Below are 6,146 nucleotides of genomic sequence, written 5' to 3'. Positions count from 1 at the left end.
ACTCACTGTTTACTACACTACAGTACTCACTCTGTTTACTACACTACCGTACTCACTGTTTACTACAATACCGTACTCACTCTGTTTACTACACTCAAATCAAATCAAATTTTATTTGTCACATACACATACACAACTCTGGAAAGAGAGAGAGAGACTGATAACTCTGGAGAGAGAGAGAGAGAGAGAGAGAGAGAGGGACGGACAAATCAAATCAAATCAAATTTTATTTGTCACATACACATGGTTAGCAGATGTGAATGCGAGTGTAGCGAAATGCTTGTGCTTCTAGTTCCGACAATGCAGTAATAACGAACAAGTAATCTAACTAACAATTCCAAAAAACTACTGTCTTATACACAGTGTAAGGGGATAAAGAATATGTACATAAGGATATATGAGTGAGTGATGGTACAGAGCAGCATAGGCAAGATACAGTAGATGGTATCGAGTACAGTATATACATATGAGATGAGTATGTAAACCAAGTGGCATAGTTAAAGTGGCTAGTGATACATGTATTACATAAGGATGCAGTCGATGATATAGAGTACAGTATCTACGTATGCATATGAGATGAATAATGTAGGGTAAGTAACATTATATAAGGTAGCATTGTTTAAAGTGGCTAGTGATATATTTACATCATTTCCCAACAATTCCCATTATTAAAGTGGCTGGAGTAGAGTCAGTGTCATTGACAGTGTGTTGGCAGTAGCCACTCAATGTTAGTGGTGGCTGTTTAACAGTCTGATGGCCTTGAGATAGAAGCTGTTTTTCAGTCTCTCGGTCCCAGCTTTGATGCACCTGTACTGACCTCGCCTTCTGGATGACAGCGGGGTGAACAGGCAGTGGCTCGGGTGGTTGATGTCCTTGATGATCTTTATGGCCTTCCTGTAGCATCGGGTGGTGTAGGTGTCCTGGAGGGCAGGTAGTTTGCCCCCGGTGATGCGTTGTGCAGACCTCACTACCCTCTGGAGAGCCTTACGGTTGAGGGCGGTGCAGTTGCCATACCAGGCGGTGATACAGCCCGCCAGGATGCTCTCGATTGTGCATCTGTAGAAGTTTGTGAGTGCTTTTGGTGACAAGCCACATTTCTTCAGCCTCCTGAGGTTGAAGAGGCGCTGCTGCGCCTTCCTCACGATGCTGTCTGTGTGAGTGGACCAATTCAGTTTGTCTGTGATGTGTATGCCGAGGAACTTAAAACTTGCTACCCTCTCCACTACTGTTCCATCGATGTGGATGGGGGTGTTCCCTCTGCTGTTTCCTGAAGTCCACAATCATCTCCTTAGTTTTGTTGACGTTGAGTGTGAGGTTATTTTCCTGACACCACACTCCGAGGGCCCTCACCTCCTCCCTGTAGGCCGTCTCGTCGTTGTTGGTAATCAAGCCTACCACTGTTGTGTCGTCCGCAAACTTGATGATTGAGTTGGAGGCGTGCGTGGCCACGCAGTCGTGGGTGAACAGGGAGTACAGGAGAGGGCTCAGAACGCACCCTTGTGGGGCCCCAGTGTTGAGGATCAGCGGGGAGGAGATGTTGTTGCCTACCCTCACCACCTGGGGGCGGCCCGTCAGGAAGTCCAGTACCCAGTTGCACAGGGCGGGGTCGAGACCCAGGGTCTCGAGCTTGATGACGAGCTTGGAGGGTACTATGGTGTTGAATGCCGAGCTGTAGTCGATGAACAGCATTCTCACATAGGTATTCCTCTTGTCCAGATGGGTTAGGGCAGTGTGCAGTGTGGTTGAGATTGCATCGTCTGTGGACGTATTTGGGCGGTAAGCAAATTGGAGTGGGTCTAGGGTGTCAGGTAGGGTGGAGGTGATATGGTCCTTGACTAGTCTCTCAAAGCACTTCATGATGACGGATGTGAGTGCTACGGGCGGTAGTCGTTTAGCTCAGTTACCTTAGCTTTCTTGGGAACAGGAACAATGGTGGCCCTCTTGAAGCATGTGGGAACAGCAGACTGGTATAGGGATTGATTGAATATGTCCGTAAACACACCGGCCAGCTGGTCTGCGCATGCTCTGAGGGCGCGGCTGGGGATGCCGTCTGGGCCTGCAGCCTTGCGAGGGTTAACACGTTTAAATGTCTTACTCAGTTTGGCTGCAGTGAAGGAGAGACCGCATGTTTTCATTGCAGGCCGTGTCAGTGGCACTGTATTGTCCTCAAAGCGGGCAAAAAGTTATTTAGTCTGCCTGGGAGCAAGACATCCTGGTCCGTGACTGGGCTGGGTTTCTTCCTGTAGTCCGTGATTGACTGTAGACCCTGCCACATGCCTCTTGTGTCTGAGCCGTTGAATTGAGATTCTACTTTGTCTCTGTACTGGCGCTTAGCTTGTTTGATAGCCTTGCGGAGGGAATAGCTGCACTGTTTGTATTCAGTCATGTTACCAGACACCTTGCCCTGATTAAAAGCAGTGGTTCGCGCCTTCAGTTTCACACGAATGCTGCCATCAATCCACGGTTTCTGGTTAGGGAATGTTTTAATCGTTGCTATGGGAACGACATATTCAACGCACGTTCTAATGAACTCGCACACCGAATCAGCGTATTCGTCAATGTTGTTGTCTGACGCAATACGAAACATCTCCCAGTCCACGTGATGGAAGCAGTCTTGGAGTGTGGAGTCAGCTTGGTCAGACCAGCGTTGAACAGACCTCAGCGTGGGAGCCTCTTGTTTTGGTTTCTGTCTGTAGGCAGGGATCAACAAAATGGAGTCGTGGTCAGCTTTTCCGAAAGGAGGGCGGGGCAGGGCCTTATATGCATCGCGGAAGTTAGAGTAACAATGATCCAGGGTCTTTCCAGCCCTGGTTGCGCAATCGATATGCTGATAAAATTTAGGGAGTCTTGTTTTCAGATTAGCCTTGTTAAAATCCCCAGCTACAATGAATGCAGCCTCCGGATAAATCGTTTCCAGTTTGCAGAGAGTTAAATAAAGTTCGTTCAGAGCCATCGATGTGTCTGCTTGGGGGGGATATATACGGCTGTGATTATAATCGAAGAGAATTCTCTTGGTAGATAATGCGGTCTACATTTGATTGTGAGGAATTCTAAAATCAGGTGAACAAAAGGATTTGAGTTCCTGTATGTTTCTTTCATCACACCATGTCACGTTAGGCATAAGGCATACGCCCCCGCCCCTCTTCTTACCAGAAAGATGTTTGTTTCTGTCGGCGCGATGCGTGGAGAAACCCGCTGGTCTACCGTACTCACCCAACCGTGCCCAACAGGCGGGGATGAAGGACACTGTCTATCAATTAAATGTGTGAAATGCATTCATTCGGTATCTGGTGTTCACCTGGGACTCTCTTTCTTACTGGTATGTTAACACATTTTGCAGGTCAAAACTCCATCCAACCAAAACAGGCTGAAATGTCAGACAGCTGTTACACAAAAGGGGCATTATCATTTTTGCAATTTTACAGTATTATTCCAACATCATAGTGTGAAAATATATATCAAAATGCAGCAAAATCACATTTACCTGTGTCATGGCCGTCGTTAAAGGAAGACAAAGGTGCAGCGTGGTGAGCATACATTTTCCTTTTTATTTGAGTAAATGTCACCAACAAAACAACAAACTAAAAACCAATCATGAAGCTTACAGGGCAAAGTCCCACTAACAAAAGTCAACTTCCCACAATGACACAAGGGAAAAAGGCTGCCTAAGTATGATTCCCAATCAGAGACAAAGATGGACAGCTGTCCCTGATTGAGAACCCTACCCGGCCAAAACATAGAAACACAAATCATAGAAATACCCAAACCTAGAAAAAAGAACATAGAATGCCCATCCAAATCACACCCTGACCGACATAAAAAGGCTCTCTAAGGTCAGGGTGGATAGTACCACCCCCCCCACGGGTCGGACTCCGGCCGCAAAACCTGAACCTATAGGGGAGGGTCTGGGTGGGCATCTATCCGCGGAGGCAGCTCTGGTGCGGGTCTTAGACCTCGCTCCACCTCTGACTCTGCCCCCTTTGGTGTCACCTCTGGTGCGGGGACCCTCGCCTCAGACCCCGGACTGGGGAACCTCGCCGCAGGCTCCGGACTGGGGACCCTCGCCGCAGACCCCGGACTGGGGACCCTCGCCGCAGACCCCGGACTGGGGACCGTCTCTGGAGGCTCCGGACTGGGGACCGTCTCTGGAGGCTCCGGACTGGGGACCGTCTCTGGAGGCCCGGACTGGGGACCGTCTCTGGAGGCTCCGGACTGGGGACCGTCTCTGGAGGCTCCGGACTGGGGACCGTCTCTGGAGGCTCCGGACTGGGGACCGTCTCTGGAGGCTCCGGACTGGGGACCGTCTCTGGAGGCTCCGGACTGGGGACCGTCTCGTTAAAGGAAGACAAAGGTGCAGCGTGGTGAGCATACTTTTTTTTTTTTTTTTTTTTGTAAATGTCACCAACAAAACAACGAAAAACCAACTGTACATTTCAACTTTTTTATTTACAATATAACCTTCTCTGTCAGATCCCTCATCCCTTCTGTTTATCCAGATAATACCTCCTGCTGACCAGCCAATCACATCAAAGTGCTCTTTGCTGCCTGGTGTGCTTAGAGAGAGGCCATCCCTATGATCAAAAGACCTGGAAAAACAAATATAAAACAAAAATGTCAATTTTGCTGACTGGGATCCATCCAAATCTCCTTTAGTTGATCTTGAGCAAAGCCTGGGCATCGAAGGACACCGCTGTGGAGCCCTGGGTGGTGGTGATCACGGGTCAATGCTGTTTCATATTGACGTTGCCTCAGGATCCTGGATGGTATTTCCTGAATGAAAAGAATCAGAGGGGGTTGGTTTGGTTGGAAATGTCATTACATGTTATCAGCTGTAACATTGTCTGAATAGTGCTGAAAATCAAGTGCTGTACAGGACTTACAACACATTGAGATGGTACTGAAGCTTTGTGACGTGAAGATATGGCTGTTACTGCAGTGGCCTGGTGGACTGACAGAGTTGGTGGGATGAGATGGTACTGAAGCTACGCGACGTGAAGATGTGGCTGTTACTGCAGTGGCCTGGTGGACTGACAGAGTTGGTGGGATGAGATGGAGGAGTCTGGAGGTCAAAACAGGATGAACAAACAAAACAAGAAAAACATCAGAAATACTGATTTATTACCAACTGTTAAACTCTAAAATATATGTCTGGAAACTTTAGACACAGTTTGTTATGATAAAAAAAAGATTTACAACTGGGTTCTCTGGATTAGACTGAATAAAAGTATGGTTGACACCAATGTAATGGGTTAAGAAGTTGTGTTCCTTGTTGGCAGTGGAAGCTGGAACACACAATCACCCCAATCAGAACACCTACAGAATATTCTGCTGTTTTTAAATCAACTTCCTCTAGATCTGGAAGCTGGAACACACAATCACCCCAATCAGAACACCTACAGAATATTCTGCTGTTTGTAAATCAACTTCCTCTAGATGTAGGATATGTGTTCAGTGTAACAGAGATAATATCACGTTGACATCACTGGAGAAGAATCTGTACCTACCTGATCTGTGGCCTCGCCTGGCTCCTCCCACAAGGAGGTGGAGTAACATGGGAGATAATGGGGGAGGGGTGATACCAGCCGCTCAACAACAGACCAACAGGCAGTTCTGGGAAACAGAAGGACATTTCTGAGAAGTCACACCCCTACCTTTGTCTTGACATATCAATTATTGTTTGGTTATGTGCAAGCTATGGCATATAAATGCAGCATTCAGTGGGGTGAATGAACTCTGTTTGAGCTTTTCTCTGCATTCGTTTGAGGTCATCTGTTTACAACCTAACACCTTGCTTCGATGTATTGACTTTAATGTCTAAATGTTTTTTATTCATCTTCAGAATTAGAATGAAATGAACCTTGTTTTCACATTAAACATCAAGAAAAGGTTCTAATCTTCCATCACATGATGATAAACACAAGCAGTATCTGTAACAGCACCGTTTCTAGACAGACAACAGAGGAGGTTCATGATGATAAACACAAGCAGTATCTGTAACAGCACCGTTTCTAGACAGACAACAGAGGAGGTTCATGATGATAAACAGACTATTAGAATTATAATATAGGTTAACATAAACTATACCTCTTCAGTTAACTTTCAAAAAAAAATGCTCAAAATTAGTTGAAAAGATTCTTCACCTCCAC

General features: G+C 46.6%; 1 long non-coding RNA gene across 5 annotated transcripts; it reads right to left on the bottom strand.

Annotated features, from left to right (window-relative positions):
• Positions 1-4,271: 4,271 nt before the first annotated feature.
• LOC121842122 lies at positions 4,272-6,132 on the bottom strand. Of its 5 annotated transcripts, none has more exons than XR_006080948.1 (4): positions 5,505-6,132; positions 4,881-5,059; positions 4,451-4,770; positions 4,272-4,331 (listed from the first exon to the last, which is right to left on the bottom strand). It is a non-coding gene; the product is annotated as an uncharacterized LOC121842122 (long non-coding RNA). The 5 variants fall into 5 exon arrangements; XR_006080950.1 differs by having other exon boundaries at positions 4,504-4,770; XR_006080951.1 differs by having other exon boundaries at positions 4,303-4,320; positions 4,504-4,770.
• Positions 6,133-6,146: the final 14 nt, after the last annotated feature.

This window comes from Oncorhynchus tshawytscha, unplaced genomic scaffold (assembly GCF_018296145.1).
Source record: "Oncorhynchus tshawytscha isolate Ot180627B unplaced genomic scaffold, Otsh_v2.0 Un_contig_1114_pilon_pilon, whole genome shotgun sequence".
NCBI lineage: Eukaryota > Metazoa > Chordata > Actinopteri > Salmoniformes > Salmonidae > Oncorhynchus > Oncorhynchus tshawytscha.
Note: the sequence above shows the minus strand (reverse complement) of the source record. Positions and strands in the feature narration are given on the sequence as shown.